We start from the raw sequence: 17,066 nt of genomic DNA on the forward strand, positions 1-17,066 counted from the left end.
CGGCCGAAGTTTGCCATGTCGTCCGGTCCTGGGTTGCTCCGCTGGAAGTTAAAACTTCCGTGACAGCTCTTGCCGGGAACTCTCTTCCACGGCCGTGACTTCAGCTCCGGAGCGATCCCACCTTCGTCGCCAGTGAAGTAGCCGAAGGACCACTCGGGACGACAGGCTAGTAACAACAGGTTTATTAAAAAGCAAGGCAAACATAGAATAACTTGTCCGGCTTTTATAGCCGGCAGCTGGTAGCGAGGACCAATCAGAGGTGTTTCTTTTGGCGCCGTGTCAGGCAGGGACCAATCCGCGTTGTCTTCTGTTGACAGCTCCGGCTTCCGCGTGGTTTGGTGTTTTGACAGCCGCGAGCTGTCAGAGGTTGCGCCTGCGTTGTGCGGTGGACGCTTTGACAGCTCAGGCTTCCTCATGGTCCGGAGTTTGACAGCCGCGAGCTGTCAGTGGTGGCGCCTGCGCTGTGCGGGGAACTTTGACAGCTGTCAAAGTTCCCGCGTGTTTTCCTGTCAGATGGCTTTATGTTTATACACTTTGATGATGCAGTATTATTTGTATTGTTAACATATATACACATCAATTAAAGGATTGTTTACATATATAACACATCTAGTCTACTCTAGGACATTCATTTCTGCTTGGCTACAAATATTGGGTCAGCTAGATTCAACAGGTGATGATTGATTACATGCTATCAAGCTGTTTTGGACTCTTAGGTAAAGGTAAAGGTTCCCCCGCACATGCGTGCTAGTCGTTTCCGACTCTAGGGGCCGGTGCTCATCTCCATTTCAAAGCCGAAGAGCCAGCGCTTGTCCGAGGACGTCTCCGTGGTCATGTGGCCGGCATGACTAGACGCCAAAGGCGCACGGAACGCTGTTACCTTCCCACCATAGTGGTCCCTATTTTTCTACTTGCATTTTTACGTGCTTTCGAACTGCTAGGTTGGCAGGAGCTGGGACGAGTAACAGGCGCTCACTCAGTTACGCGGCACTTGGGATTTGACCCGCCAAACTGCCGACCTTCTGATCGACAAGCTCAGCGTCCTAACCCACTGAGCCACCGCGTCCCTTTGGACTCTTAGTGACCACCTATATTTTCTCCAGGATGGTCTGTTCCTAACTGGTCCTTCAGCTCTTTCAATGGTGCACTCATTGCTACTGTAGTAGCCTATCCAGCTTGCTGCTGGCCATCCTCTTCTCTTTCTTTCCACCCTTCCCAGCATTAAAGCCTTCTCCAGAGAGCTAGGTCTTCACGTAATGTGTCCAAAGTAGGATAACTTGAGCCTGGTCATTTTTACCTGCAGTGAAATCCCTGGGTTGATTTGTGAGGTGCAAATGAGTGAATACTCCCACCCAAATTTGAGACAAATTTGCAGTAATAGGATTACAAAGGAAAGAAAGACTACAGTGCATCTTGATGGGTTTTAGTCCATTAAAGCAAAAAGGCATCTTGAAAGATGATGACATTATAGGGAAAGCAGAAAGATTCCAGACTGCTTGACCTGAGCTTATTGTCCCAATGGCTGGGAAGCCTACTTCTGACCAGATTAGCATGACCAGAACTGATAAAATTGATTTGATAGGGTTGATTGGCAAAGGGACTCCCGAGAGATAGGATTGACACACTGAGGTATTCATCAGCATCAGAGATTTAAGTCGTTAACATTTCTTAATTCTAAAACAGGCAAGATAAACTCTTCTAAAAGCAGCTCTTTTGATTGCCAAGATTCAGCAAGTGACATTTTCACATTTTGACTGCTTTTTTGCATAGTTAGGATGGAGTAAATAACTCGTTGAAATAAATCATTCCTAGTTTTGTTCACCCTAGCCTGGAAGATAGAGGGGCAGACCTACTGTGATCTATTCTGTTATTTCCCTGTCCATAACTTTCCATTATGGATGTGCTATCTAATGGCATCCCTTTCAAAAACAGAATAGCCTTGAAAATGGTGCTGGAATCCTGTCCCCCATCACTCCAACTGGCTTGCTATTCTGAGGAACATCAAAAGTCATGTTGGAAATATTTCAGAACTTTGTGGCAATCATTGGTCTGTTCCAATTGGCATGACAATCAGGGCATAGATTTGACTTGAATTTTTGGGTTGGGTAGGTTAAGAATGAATGTGGATTTTTTCCCCTATAGTTTCATTGTCAAGGGTAAACCATTAACTGATAGGGTGTATACTTACCTGGACTTGGATCTCTTGCAAACATGAACTTAATTAAAAAATTTCTTTAGCAAATTGGAAGATCTGAATAGCTTTCTGACGACCCTTTGAGATTTTCCTATTATCTTGGTAGGTGCTTCTGTTAAGTGTCAGACTTCACAGCAGGCACAATTATACATCTCTCTTTTCAAAAAAATAGTATCCCATATTCAGAACAGCAGAGCATAGGATATGTTAAACAAATAGTTTTGTTGAAGACAAGAAAGAAGTATTGAGTATGCAGAGTTGCCTGTTGCAGATCATTGCAATCCAATGTTTCCAATGCTGGGAAATTCTGGGAGTGGAAGACCAGACATCTTACAATTGCTAAGGTTGAGAAACACTGCTGTAGTGGATGAGATCATATTGCCGCTGTTTGTCATCCAGGGATGGGGTGGGCATCTTGTCTCCTACTGTGGAGAAGAAACCATTTGAACAACTCACATTCCAGTTAGGCTATTTCCTAATTAATCTCTTACCTTGTTAACCAACCATTGTTGAGCTGATGCCTCTCCTCACTGCTATGATTTTAGCACAATGATGGTTGTATTATTCCAGATGCTGTAGGTCACTAGTCGATTAGTTTCCAGTCTATTGCAGAACAGTTAAGTGTAGATTTCCTACTTTGAGAGGATGGACAAAAGCCAATTTCAGAGTTGTTTTTTTTTTCAAATTAGAAACCAATTACTTGCGCCAGAGCTTCACAGGCCAAAAAATTCAAGTCCTTTTTTAAAAAAAAAATCATCCCTTTTGTGATTTTTATGTTCAGAACAAAACGTTATTTTAAGCACGTGTGATGGTGGAGGATTTGAATGGGAAAAGTGGGCTAAAAGGATCAGTTCAAGAGTCTCCAGAAAGGATTCGGATGACACGGTAGTAACAAGCCCTACGGAAAAGAGCTGTTAAAGGAAGGAGGAAAAACAAAGGTTTGCAGAAACGAAGGGAGCACGTTTGCACTGTTGATTTCCATGTCATCAAAACCGCATTTTTAGCAGAGTTACACGGCTCCAAGGGCACAAAGCATAGCACGGAGTGGCTGGAAGAGAGGAAACAAAACAAGGAGCAAACCACAAGGCTACATTTACTATGAGCTGCGACCACCAAAGGTAAAGGCGCGGGCTTGGGACTATAGGACCGCTTAGTCCGGAAGGCGTCTTAAAACTCTATAGTAGGGGTCTTCAAACTTGGCCCTTTTATGACTTGTGGACTTCAACTCCCAGAATTCCTCAGCCAGCATGCCTGGCTGAGGAATTCTGGGAGTTGAAGTCCACAAGTCATAAAAGGGCCAAGTTTGAAGACCCCTGCTCTACAGGGTTTCTCTCTCTCCCCACCCCCCACCCCCCGGGAGGTGATTATTTTCAGACAGGGGTAGGCAACCTCGGCTCTTTTATGACTCATGGACTTCAACTCCCAGAATTCCTGAGCCAGCCAAGCTGGCTCAGGAATTCTGGGAGTTGAAGTCCATGAGTCATAAAAGAGCCGAGGTTGCCTACCCCTGTTTTAAGACTATAGCTTTCCAGCTCGCAGGGCGACATGCACGGCAGGAGGAGAGCCCGCGATGCCCTGAACCGCAGCCAGCCAAGAGGCCTTTCGGAAGGTGGGCATTCTTCTTATGGCTCTCATTGTCTCGCCTTGCGCAACCCCCAAAAAAACACAGCCACAAAAAATAACGACCGAGCGCCAAGAGAGCTGCCGCCACGCCGCCGCGAGAAAGCACGTGCCCACGCTCCCCGCTCTCCCCTTCCTCCCAACAAGGAGGGGAGGCGGCGCGTGCTCTGCGGCGGGCGTAGGGCCTATAAATAGAAGCCTTCTGATACCAACGGGGTGCGTCATCTCGCCCCGCCCAGAGGTTTGCTCAAGCCCTCCCCCCTCCCCCTCCCACCCGCGCAACGCGCCGAAAGGGGAAAAAAAAAACCAGGTAGCAACAGCGGCGGCTTGAGGCGGGAGCGGCTCGCGGGCGCCTGGGAGGCGGCGTCTGCTTCCCTCTCGCAGGCTTTCGCCTCCCGCGCGCCGGACAAACGCAGCCCTCGGCGCAAGACTTGGCAAGAGAACGAGCGACGGTCTCCCCCGCCCCCCCCCGTATCCGAAAAGGAGGGGAATTCGCTGCTGGCGGGTCTCGAGCGCCGAAGACCGACCGACCGACCTCGTGCCAAAGAAAGCGGCTCCCGTCGAAAAGGGCAGCGCCGCCAGACGCCTGTCGCTTGGCGGGGGGGAAAAGCGGCGGAGCGGCTTTTCGGCGCGTGCTCGGGGACATCTGGAGCAGGAGGGCAGCGTTCCCTTCGGGGAGGGAATGGGGAATGTCTCTGGAGGTTGGGACAAAGCGGTGCTAGTTCACACGCAGACCGACAGAAACATCATGGCTCAGGCTGAAAGGGAAAGAAAAATCCCTGCACGCAAGGAAGGGGCTGGAACATTGCCGTGGGGCTCCTTGTCTAAAGGGAAGAAGGCCCCAAGTAGGTGGGAGGGGGCTGCAGGGTTGGGAAAAATACCATTAGTCGTATCAAAAATTAGAACGAACGAGAAGAACGTTGCTATTCCTGAATATAAACTCTGTAACTAGAGGGGGGGGGGGAAAGTAAGATATATTAAGTAAGATCAGTGCTTTTTTTGTAAAACAAAAAGGTGCCGGAACTCACACATGTCATACAACCCACCTTGCCTACCCTACATGGTTCCATCCAAAAAAAGGTGCCGGAACTCCATTCTGAGCGTTCTATGAGAAAAAAAGCCCTGAGTAAGATACATTTGGTAGAACCAAATCCTGGTACCGGCACCAAGTTTCAAGAGTGTCTTGAAACTGACTAGTGTCCCTACAGATAGTGGAGAAATGGGGGGGAAAAAGCAATGCAAGAAAACCCACGTGAGAAAAAACATGGTAAAAATGAATGGCTTTACTTACATAGGATTTAAAAGTGTGCAAATCATAATGAAGTCACGTTATTTGCACACAAACTAGATAACGAATCATCTTTATGGGTAGTCCTCGGGTTGTGACCACTCTGGACTTTTAGAAGGTGCTGCAGAAAAAGTGCTTATGGTCAAAATTCCAGCACTCCCAAGGTCGTGAGATTGCAATTTGGGCACTTGGCAGCTGGCTTGTCCCGTGATCATTATTTGTGACCTCTGCTAACAACCCAGAAGGGAAAGACTCAAATCGCCCCCATAAATTGACCCTGCTCCTATTGCTTTTTCTCCCTGCTACAGAGTATGAAATCCCAGGTTCTCGTGCTTCTGCAACACCTTGCCCCCATTCTGTAGTGCCTGTCCCCAGGACTGTAGCATTCCTCTGCGCACTACTCATCTGCCCATTGGCCTGCTTGCAGATTGCTTAAGGAAACTCCTCGTGACTAGGCTTTCCCTTCCAACTTGCTTGGTGAAAGTGTCAAGTCACAATCACTTGAAGTCCTGCTAAACAGACTGCAATTCTCACTTAACATCGCCACTGGGATTGCCCTCACTAAAAAATCTGGTCATGTGACGTTGCACTTTGCAACTCTATTGGTGGAAATTCCCAGAGCTTTTTTTTCTCATAGAACGCTCAGAACGGAGTTCCGGCACCTTTTTTGGATGGAACAAGGCAAGGCGGGTTGTATGACGTGTGAGTTCCGGCACCTTTTTCTTTTACAAAAAAAGCACTGGAAATTACCATCTCAAATTACGCCTGCTAAGTGAATACTACCTATAATTTTGAACGTGCATAGGAATAGTTGTGCAGATTGTTGAACTATGGAAAAGTGTATTGTAAAACTATCAACAAAATGTGTGTCACCTGGAGCAATTTCAAGGCATTAAAAACAACAACAACCCAGACTCAATGCTGAGGAGGGACATTTTAATTATTTTTCCTTCTTGCTGTAATCCTGGGAAGGGAATCTTCTGTTGGTGCAGTTCACAGGTCCCTAGTTTACTGACTGAAGATTTAATTTGGATTCTGCTGGAGAAGGAAAGGATCCATTTTCTTTTCTGTATACTGTGTTCCCAGTCTATATTCTTTCAGTCCTTGATTTTATTTATAATAACAAGCTGAAGTTATTTCATGGGATACTTTAGTAAAGTGTATTTAGACCTTCATTACTGCTTATTTAAATCATGGAAGCTCAAGTACAATGTATAGTACCAATTAGGAGAGACATAAATATAGTCAAGACAATTCAGTTAGAGAAACTATAAAAAGCTGGAAGGCTCTATTTCAGAATCAGAGTCTTTCCTAAATGAAGAAAATAAAAAGGGAATTAATGAATATATCCAAGTTGAGCGTAAGGGAAGTTTTTAAAAAAATAACAAACCAATGAATATATATTGCTAAAACGTTTTATTTGACTGCTCTGAATCTCCTACTGTTCAACTGCCAGTAATAATATTATGAGAGAAAAGAATAACTTACTGTTTACACCTTGATAATAGTGTCTGCCCTTATTCACTCTTTATCTGAGGTTAAAAATATTCCATTAGTTTAAATATGTTCCAGCAGCATGGATGCTATAAAATTGTCTTACAAAGCTAAACTGATCCTATCTCACCTCTTGTATTTACTTCTATGAGATGATTGTTGGTTAAACTATTAACTGATTACCGGTAGCACTATTCTTTTGTGCCACTTTCTTTGATTTTTGAATTGTTGTCTTTGGTTTAACATGCATTTTATTCTTTATTATTTTTCTGGAAGTTATTTATCTTTATTATAGTCCATTTTGGATCTTTTTCGATAACTGGTATATTAGAAATATTTGAGATTGAATTAATTACAGAAATGAATACATTTGCATTCGTGTCTTTCTCTTTTAAACATTCATCTTGCAGTGGCTCAAGATTTTTTTTTAAAAAAAACATCAAAACCAGAGGCCAAAAATGAAGGTGATGATCATTGGAAACATCCAGCATATCTGAGTGTCACCAATCCTCAAATGTTGTTCCTCTTAAAAGGCCTTGAGAAAACCAGGAATGAGAAAGGAAACTATAAGGTAATGCCAACAGCAACAAATCTCACAGAAAGTTGTTGATATACCTGAGTGGAGAGAAGATTAAGTTCTTTTATACTTCCCCTATACATGGATTTGAATGCCAAAGCCCTCCTTCATGTGTTTGTGTATGTGTGTGTGTGTGTGAGCTCAAACAACCCTATTTTCTCTTATCAATATGGTCATGAGCACTTCCTTTCAAGACCTTAATTGCTACCCAATCATTCTGTTTGCCATCTCATGTTATTCCTCACTGTCTATTTGATCTTATTAGGAAAGAATATGCTTGTAGAAGTTTAGTACTAAATATTTTGGAAATTGTGGGGATAATATGCTAGTATCATACTGTATCGAGTTTGCACAATTCTGGAGGCAAGAGCACTCTGCATGATTGGATATAAATTATGTTCCTTTTTCACTTTCTGTTTTCTTGATTTGCTATAAATCTCTTTGGTTTTTCAATTAGTTTTGGATGTTTTGACAAACAGCTAACAATGAGGGGATTGTTTAAAAAAAGGATTTACAAGGGTAGTCAAAAGGGGCTATTTTCCAGTAGATCTGGGATCATTAAAACTATAATAGTACTGTAATTGTTGAATAAACGTACCATTAAGTCAAAAGCATTCAATAGTATATTTTGTGGACAATGTCAAAGAAGCTACTAAAGAAAATTTCCTCCTCCCTCCCCCTCATAAAGGCATTATTGCCCACATAAGAAATTCCAAAAGGAACTGAAACCAGCACCAAAGAAATTCAGGGACAAAATATATAACGGGGAAAATATAAGCCTATTGCTGGCAAAAGTTAGTCTAAGAATAATAAAAAAAGTTATTTAAATATCAAAAATAGAAAACTGGGTATGGAAACGATTGCACCATCAGATGACAATGGAATTAAAGGGAGAACTAACTGAAGACAGCAAAAAGGAGAATCTGTTTTCTAAATTCTTGTAGAAGGTCCAAAAATGAATTTGAGGAACTGGGGCAAAAAAGGCAATAAGCTTCTACATCATAATGATGACAAGTCATAAAGTTCTGAGGGGGATTCCTAAAAAAACATTTAGGGGATTTTTTTTTTACAAAAAATATATCAAAAATATTTAACGTGCCTAAAATTAGTGGTCATATCAGAGGACAGAAAGGAGATAAGAGAGGATCCAGGAAGTTATAATAGGTGGCTGGATATCTGTTCTGGGTAAATCAGTGGAAAACTTTGTTTTCTGCAAAATTATTCTGAGATAGAAGTGTTAACAAATATATGAACAGGACTCATACTGTGGTGGTGGTTTCTTAGATTTACCAAAGACTCCCCAAATCTAGCTATCTTGGGAGAAAAAAGCCCTAGCCACTTCCCAGCTTCCAAAAGCAAGATTTGGACACAGCTGTTGAAAGAATACCGTACTTTCCGGCGTATAAGACGACTCGGCGTATAAGACGACCCCCAACTTTTGGGAAGATTTTCAAGATTTTTCGTCTTATACGCCGGAAAATACTTACATGCCAGTTGCCAAGTGTCCGAGACAAGCCTGATTCAGCCCCGTCTGATGCAGATGGTGCAAAGCCTCCCTTTTGAAGCCCAAATGGACTTTTCCTTCCACCCACCCTTTGGAATAAATGCAAGAGCTGCGTTCACACGACGCGCTCTTCCAGGCCAGACTCTGCAAACGGCACGCCAGAAGCAGCAACCACCGCGGGAATTCCGAGTCCCCGCCTTTCGGCAGCCTGCACAGCTGAGCGCAATCCGGCTTTGAGAGCGGATTTGCAGATGGAGCAGCTGCGTGTCTGGAGCCAAGCCCCGCCCAGGAGGCAGTCAGCCAGGCGGGCCCGGAAGACGCGCTGGAGAGCCGGGCTTGGGGCGGCCATGCCGAGGCTGGCTGGCGAGGGCCGCTGTGTGGTCTGTGGGCGAGAGGGGCGCCAGGCTGCCAAGTACCGCTGTCCAGACTGCCGGGAGAGATAGCGGGTAGCAGGGCCCGCTCTGCTTATGCTCAGATGCCGCTTGGGTGAGGGGGAGGGGCTTCCTGCTGCTCCCGGGGTCTGGCGTTTGCAAGGGGGGGGAAGGGGCTTAGAGGCTCTTGGGGGTGGGAAGGGAGAGTCACGTTGGAGGGGGGACTAGACTAAGGAGGCTTGAAGTTGCTTTGGAAAAACGGGGACACTTGATTGATTTATGGGTTTTTTTCTGACGTATAAGACGACTGGGCGTATAAGACGACCCCCCCAACTTTTGAGAAGATTTTCATGGGTTAAAAAGTCGTCTTATACACCGGAAAATACGGTAATCTTCATCAGGGTCCAGTCCAAGCCGGGGATAAACAAAATGGAGACTGCTTTAGAAAGAAGGTTGTAGTTTTATTGAGTTGCCAGAAATTTCAGTGACACAGCATGTATTTCTGGGGTGGCTGACCACATGGAGCTGGTAGTGGTGGGCTTTTGTGTTTGGAGTTGTTCCTTTTCCTGTGGCATGAACTTTGACCTGAGCTTTTGAGTGTGTCCTTTTGGTATTCTGATGATTGTGGGTTAATCCTATTATGTCCTAAAGGTCATGTCCTGCTTCCTGGGGCTGGGGCTGTGTCCTGTGTTGGAGGTTTGGGTGAGGGTTCTAATTTTATCACTTTGCTGTTGTTAGCTATCAGTTTTGCTGCAAGGGATTTCAAAATATGTTGTCTCGAATGGGCTTCTGCACATGAATGGGGCCTCAGTCTTTCTGAATGGGATTATCAAATCTGCATTTCTACAGAGCTGGCCTGCTGAGTTTCTGTTTGGGGCTGTTAAGAAAACCTGGGCCTGCTTTTCTGCCTGTTAGATCCTTTGGGGAAATATAATATTCTGCCTTTTTAATATTCCCCAAAATATTTCCTTCTCTAGAAAGGTAGATGGGTGTTGACTTCCAACACACCTAAAAGCAATATGTTATTTATAATATCAGGCCATTTTCGTACCATTGAATTAAAGCTCTGTCTACCTCTTCTGCTTTGACATAAGCCGATGCTATCACAAAATTAGCTGTCCGTATCATACCGGTAGTTCTTTACATCTGTGTGACTACCTTTGGAATTACATTGTTCTGATTTGTAGGACTGCTAGCTACAGGCAAGGTGATCGCTCTTCTATTTCTATGTTACTGCCATTCTTTTCAATAGATCACTAATCTTTAGACAAATCTTCCCTAATCTAGACTTTGCAACCTGGATGAGTTATATTTTGATACCTGCCAAAAGAATCTGGCTATCTTGATAGATCACAAGCTGAAATGAGCTGATCCTCTTGTGAAGGTTAATCCTCCCCCTTCCAGTAAAAAATAAGATAAGAAAAAGAAAAAAAAGTGCTATAAAAACAAAGACCAGGTGTGTAACAAGCGAACCTCCTCAAAAAAAGGGACAGATGATACATTAGCTAAAGTGGGACAAAAACAATTCAACTTAAGAAAATTTGTATCATAACTTTGTAAAGATAAGATTTACTTTGTAAATAAATCAATGCAGAAATTACTTGTCTGGCTTCAGTCCTGAAAGCGGGACTGGAACTACTTAAATAAGTTCACAAGTAAGTCCCAAATCTGAGAAAAAGTTTTTAAAAAAGTAGAAAGCTGTTACCAAAGTATTTTTTTGTGAATGGGCTGGCTTTTCAACCTTTCCTTTATTTTAACAAAGGTTAAAAACTTGATCTTACCTTGTATCTTACTGACAATGTGAAAATTGAATGTGTGATGCAGCTGCAAAACAAACACAGTCTTAGGCAGTGTCTACTTGACACTGAAGTATAGTGTCAGGAGAATGATGATGATGATGATGATGATGGCTTCCTGACTCCATAGCAAATTTGGCTGGCTTATGGATAAAAATACAAAAAAACCCAAAATGCACCAAGAGGGGAAAAAAAGACAGCTATCCAAAACAGCGAATAACCAACTTAAAAAGCTATATAAGGAATGGTTGGATGTGTTGTATAGCCTGGAGATCAGAAGCCTGCAGAGAGATAATGACAGGTTTTTTTCAAGTGTTACTAGAAGCTATCCTTTATAAAAAGGGGTGAACTCTTCAAAGTTGTTCTAGATGATACGAAATTGAATTAATTTATGAGAAAATCAGTTCTAGTTGGATCTAAGGACACATTTGCTCATAATGACAGCGATTCAGCATTGGCAAAGGCTACTTTAGGTAAAAGTGGTGAATTCTTTTTCCTGGAGGCATTTAAATAAAGCCTGGTTGGGCCAGTTCTTGAGATGCTGCAATCCAGTAGAGGATCTCTGTTCCAGTCCTTAACAATCTAAGACTGTGTTGTTTTGATGCAAAAATGTCCATGGGCCTCTCTAAGCTGATTTATCTATCCTTTTCTCACGTCCCATTTGGCATTCCCAAGTTCAAAATAATGTGCAGTAAAGTGACTTGGGAACATAGTAAACATGTGTCTACACCACCAAACTGATTTTAATTATGCCAGCATAATTAGAGATACTGAGGGAAATATTAGGACAGAAGTAGCCCCAGAGGAGAGAGACAAAACTTGCCAAGAGTGCATAGCTCTTAAATCCTATAGACTTAGATAATTGCAACTGATTAAGTGGTGGACCACCAATCTCTTTCATCAGGGGAAGGGAGAAGTGATGGGAAATGGGAAACTAGCAAATAATACAAGTATAGGTAGTCCTCGACTTACGACCACAATTCAACCCAAAATTTCTGTTGGCAAGTGAGACATTTCTTAAGTGGGGTTTGCCCCATTTTACAACCTTTCTTGCCACAGTTGTTAAGTGAATCACTGCAGTTTTAAGTTGGTAACACGGTTGTTAAGTGAATCTGGCTTCCCCATTGACTTTGCTCGTCAGAAGGTCGCAAAAGAGGATCACGTGATCCTGGGATGCTTGCAGCTGTCAATTGCCAAACACTGAATTTTGATCATGTGACCATGGGCATGCTGCAATGGTGTGAAAAAACAATTATAAGGCACTTTTTTCAGTGCCGTTGTAACTAGTGAATAGTCACTAAACGATCTGTTGTAAGTTGAGGTCTACCTGTAAAGACCTGATTATATTCAGGATATTTCACTGAGGAAAAGTTGGGGGGAGGGTACATCTATCAACTGATGCCTTTTCAAAAACTGCACAAATCAGGATTACACAAATGCTACCTCTTCTAGCAAATTAATGGATAGCAGGCCAAAAAACCAATAGTCTAATCAAGGAACCAATAAGGAGGAAACTACACCCCTCCAAAATTAGTAGGTTAAGCAACTACAGTGAGGGGAAAAATTATTTGATCTCTTTCTGATTTAGCACGTTTGCCCACTGACAAAGAAATGATCAGTCTATAATTTTAATGGTAGGATTATTTTAAGAGTGAGAGACAGAATAAAAACAAAAAAAATCCAGAAAAACGCATTTCAAAAAAGTTATAAATTGATTTGCATTTTAATGAATGAAATAAGTATTTGACCCCTTCGCAAAACATGACTCAGTACTTGGCAAAAACCTTTGTTGGCAGTCACAGAAGTCAGATGTTTCTTCTAGTTGGCCACCAGGTTTGCATTTTGTCCCACTCCTCTTTGCAGATCCTCTCCAAATCGCGAAGGTTTCGAAGCTGACGTTTGGCAGCTCGATCCTTCAGTTCTCTCCACAGATTTTCTATGGGATTAAGGTCTGGAGAGTGGCCAGAAGCTTAATGTGCTTCATCTTGAGCCACTCCTTTGTTGCCTTGGCCATTTGTTTTGGGTCATTGCCATGCTGGAATACCCATCCATGACCCATTTTCAATGCCCTGGCTGAGGGAAGGAGGTTCTCGCCCAGGATTTGGTGGTACATGGCCCCATCCATTTTCCCTTTGATGTAGTGAAGTTGTCCTGTCCCCTTAGCAGAAAAACACCCCCAAAGCATAATGTTTTCACCTCCATGTTTGATGGTGGTAATGGTGTTCTTGGGGGTCATAGGCAGCATTCCTCCATTCTAAGGTAGGCACCAGATTGCTACTAACCGCGATTACCGTTTTCTGCAACTGCATCATTTTCTCCAACCTGAAGGTTTATAGCTCAATCAATATTTGGGTTGTTTCAAGCAATTCAGTCACTGTAAATTTGGCTTCAAGTGGTTGTGTCATCTGTATCCACATCTAGTTAGTTACAGAAGCACCCACTAATGAGATGGTTGGCTGAGTGCTTTTCATTCATTTCTTTGGCAGCCTACTTGTAAGATATTTATTTTAGCTACCGGTATTATCACAGAGTTGTCAACCACTACAGCAGAGTGGTTAGAACCATTATTGTACACAATTAATTCACTTTCTCTCTACTGTGAAAGTGGCAAAAAATAAACATCTTCAGCCTGACACCCCACCATTGTCCACAGGCTCTTGAGAAGTTGCTTATGTTTGCAGAAAGCAAACAGGAAACGGCAGTTGATTCGTGCTACCGTTTCCTCTCAATTACCCAGTGGAGATGCCCACAAAATAAAAGAATGGAGGAGGACACAACTTCTGTAAGGACATGCATACATGTGTGTGTGCATCACACACACAAACAGAGCTCTAGAATGGACACAGCATCAGCATCTGGAAAGGAGATGAACATGAGAAAAATGAGAAAAAAATTCTCTATTCTCAGCATTTAATCTGTAAACTATGGGGTCCTTGGTGCTCTCTGAGCTTGGTTGTTTTCTTGCAGATGTTTCATTACCAAACTAGGTAGCGTCATCAGTACTAGTAAGGTTCCTTTAGAACCCTGGTTATACTTTACAAAAGAAAAATTAGAATCTCTGTATAAATATAATTCCAATTTAGTAGCAACCACAAGGTGAATTGTGTAGTCTCCATAAATTAATTAAGTGTGCACTTTTAAATTTACTTTTCATACTTTTTTCTATTCTTACAGGTTATACAGAGAGGCAACAAGCTAAACAAGGTAGAAAAACACTCTTCCTAACAACTATTTGTTTCAAAATTCATCCTGGCTTTTAATTTCTCTAATTACATAACCTTTTTTTTACTCACGTAAGACTAGAGATTTGTATGTGATACAGAACACTTAAAACAATAAGTCTCAGGCTGTGGACTGCATAGTTATCACCAATCTTATTCTTTAAAATATACTGAGAGTCGTGGCATTTAAAAATTCAAAGATTTTAAAAATTTAAACACATATTCTCATTTACTGAATTTTGCAGCCAATAGCAACCAGCGGTATAGCTCTTCTGAAGAGCAGAGATTGTATGGCCAATGCTAAAGAGAGAGAGAGAGAGGAGAGAGAGAGAGAGAGAGAGAACAGGTTATTCCCCAAATCATTTGTACATGAGTAAGGATTCATCAGTGCCCTGTATTCACTGTGTATTTGACCAAAATAATGTTAAATTACTTCCATAGAAATTACTAATAATAACCTTTTTGTACATGTAGTCCTCGACATACGAACACAATCAGCCCAAAATTTATGTTGTTAAGTGAGACATTTGCCCCATTTTACGACCTTTTTTGCCACAGTTGTTAAGTGATAAGTTGATAAGTTAGTAACCCGGTTGCAGTTGATAAATTAGTAACCCAGTTGTTAAGTGAATCTGGTTTTCCCATTGACTTTGATTGTCAGAAGGTCACAAAAAGTGATCACATGACCATGGGACTTAACAGTGGTCATAAATATGAATCAGTTGTCCAAGTAGCTGAATTTTGATCACATGATTATGGGAATGCTGCAAAGTTTGCAACTGTGAACAAGGGTCAGAAGTCACTTTTCAGACCCGTTGTAACTTTGAACGGTCACTAAATGAACTGTTGTAAGTTGAGGACCTATCTGTACTGTAATTTAAAAATCTGTATATAATTGAAACATATTTGGTGTGTATGATTCTTTGATGAGTGATAGGATCAAGCAAATCAAATTTCTTACAATCTCCTACTGAGTAAAGATTACAGTGACTTCTCATTGCCCGGAACGCTTGTAACCCTTGCTGGATGGATGCAGCCCTTCTGCTCTGTGGTAAGATACAAGGAGCTCCCTTACTTTTGAGCAGCAGATCATGCTTTGCTTTGTTACTATGCTTTTTTTTCTTCCACTTCAGGATCTTAGAAACACAAATGGTTTGAAAATAAAAAACAAAGGTGTTCCTGGGCAATTCAGAGCAAAACAAAAGATAATGAAGATATAGGGGTTCTTTTGTATTAAATTTCAAACCGTCCACTAACAGGCTTCTCTGTGCAATTAACAAGCTATTAAAGCAGTTCTAAAGAGATGAACAGCCAGGGGAAAACATAGAAATGCCATGATCTCTGAAGCTTTTAGACAGCTCAAAGGCTTGGCACGGCACCAGAAAACAAGCAGTGTAGGTACCAACCATGCCCTTGAAAACAGGGCTTCCACATAAGGAGCCTCATTGCAAATAAGACCCTGTTCTTTATAACCATCTCTCTATGTTCAGGGGCAGCCAAAACGGGGCAGTCTGTTCTTACAATGGATGGTTTCACATACATTACGCCAACAAAAACAAAACTACACTGAAATGGAAGATGGTGCATGAATCAGCTTTGGAGTACATTACGTTTTGAGTTGTCTGTTTTGGCCAAAGAAACCTAACACAGGCCTGGTAATGTGTGGTAAATGCCACCCAATTTATGGCAGCCTTTGGGCTCTACTTTGGCAACTGCTTCCAATCCCAGTCTTCAGAATTTGGGAGGTTTGTAACTCCTCCATCAAGTGAAAGACCCTATCAGTGTTGTAGCCAGATGATTTAAGCAAATAAGTAAAGAATTACAACACAGAAACTCTTGGCTACATCTTGGAGATTCTCTGAAGCGCTGCCTGTTCTCAGATCACCAACTGAGCCATCTTGAAACCATCTCCTGCAGGCTGGCTGCAGGCTGCAATGAGGTGGAGTCCTCAATGAAAGATTGGCAATCTTCCCCAATCCTTAAAAGCCAAAACAGTTTGGCTCGCTTCCAGCAAGAGCAAACTCTTGCTCATTTCCACCATTAAGGAAAAAAAATGCTGGAAAATCCACATTCTTTATTAATCAAAAAGATGAAGCGAGTTTCCAGCACAGTTTTATGGAAGCCAGCCTTCCAATTGTGTGCTCCGCTTAACTTTTTCTCCTGTCAGGAGCAAATCTGAGGCTTTTTTTCCATTTCTAACAAACTAGGATACTTTTTATGTTCAAATAAAGGACTGTGATTAGCATTATCTATGGTTTCACAAAACAGCATAGACCAGACCGATCATTTTACTTACCAATTCGATATTCTGCCTTTCCACTGTTTTTAACATAAAGAAGGTACAATTTAATTATGTTTTGAAAAGAAATTTACATTTTAGTTTCAGAACAGTTGTAAAACAAAATTCAACAGGACTTCTTATAAAAAGATTTCCTCTTCCAGGTGTGTCTGACTCGAGGGGGAGGTGCTCATCTCCATTCTTCGGCCGAGGGAGCCAGTGTTGTCTGTAAGACATTTTCCGTAGTCATGAGACCAGCATGTCTATGTGCCAAAGGCGCACAGAACACAGGAGCAAATCCCATGATTGGCTTATTTCTCAGCCCGGGTCTGCGAGACAGGACGAGCCCCCTGCTCGCCGCCTGGCCCCTTTCCCACCCAGCACTTTGAAAGCATGCAGTGTTGCGAGTAGATAAATGGGTACCACGTTGGTGGGAAAAACCTAGCTGCATTTGTGTGTGCGTAGAATGGAAGCCCGCACTGGATCTGGCCAGAGACGAGGCAATGCAACACAAAATGAGGTGAGGCAAGACCGGTGAAGGAGCCCAGAAGAGCCAGCAACCTGCCACTAGTCAGCTGGTGCAAGCTAGTTCGCCCCCTGCAGTGCACTAAGCATAGGTGAGTAAGTGCTAAAACAGAATGAACTAGCAGTTTAGGCTGTCAGGACTGCGTTGGATCTTAACATTTGTAGATTTCCCTGACATTGTATCCCATACGGTAAGTA

General features: G+C 42.5%; 1 long non-coding RNA gene across 1 annotated transcript; it reads left to right on the plus strand.

The window, feature by feature from the left end:
* The first annotated feature begins 4,165 nt into the window (after positions 1-4,165).
* LOC308663860 lies at positions 4,166-14,203 on the plus strand. The gene is made up of 3 exons (XR_014025514.1): positions 4,166-4,515; positions 7,007-7,167; positions 14,019-14,203. It is a non-coding gene; the product is annotated as an uncharacterized lncRNA (long non-coding RNA).
* Positions 14,204-17,066: the final 2,863 nt, after the last annotated feature.

The sequence above is a fragment of the Vipera berus genome, assembly GCF_964194415.1.
Source record: "Vipera berus genome assembly, chromosome: 1".
Lineage (NCBI taxonomy): Eukaryota > Metazoa > Chordata > Lepidosauria > Squamata > Viperidae > Vipera > Vipera berus.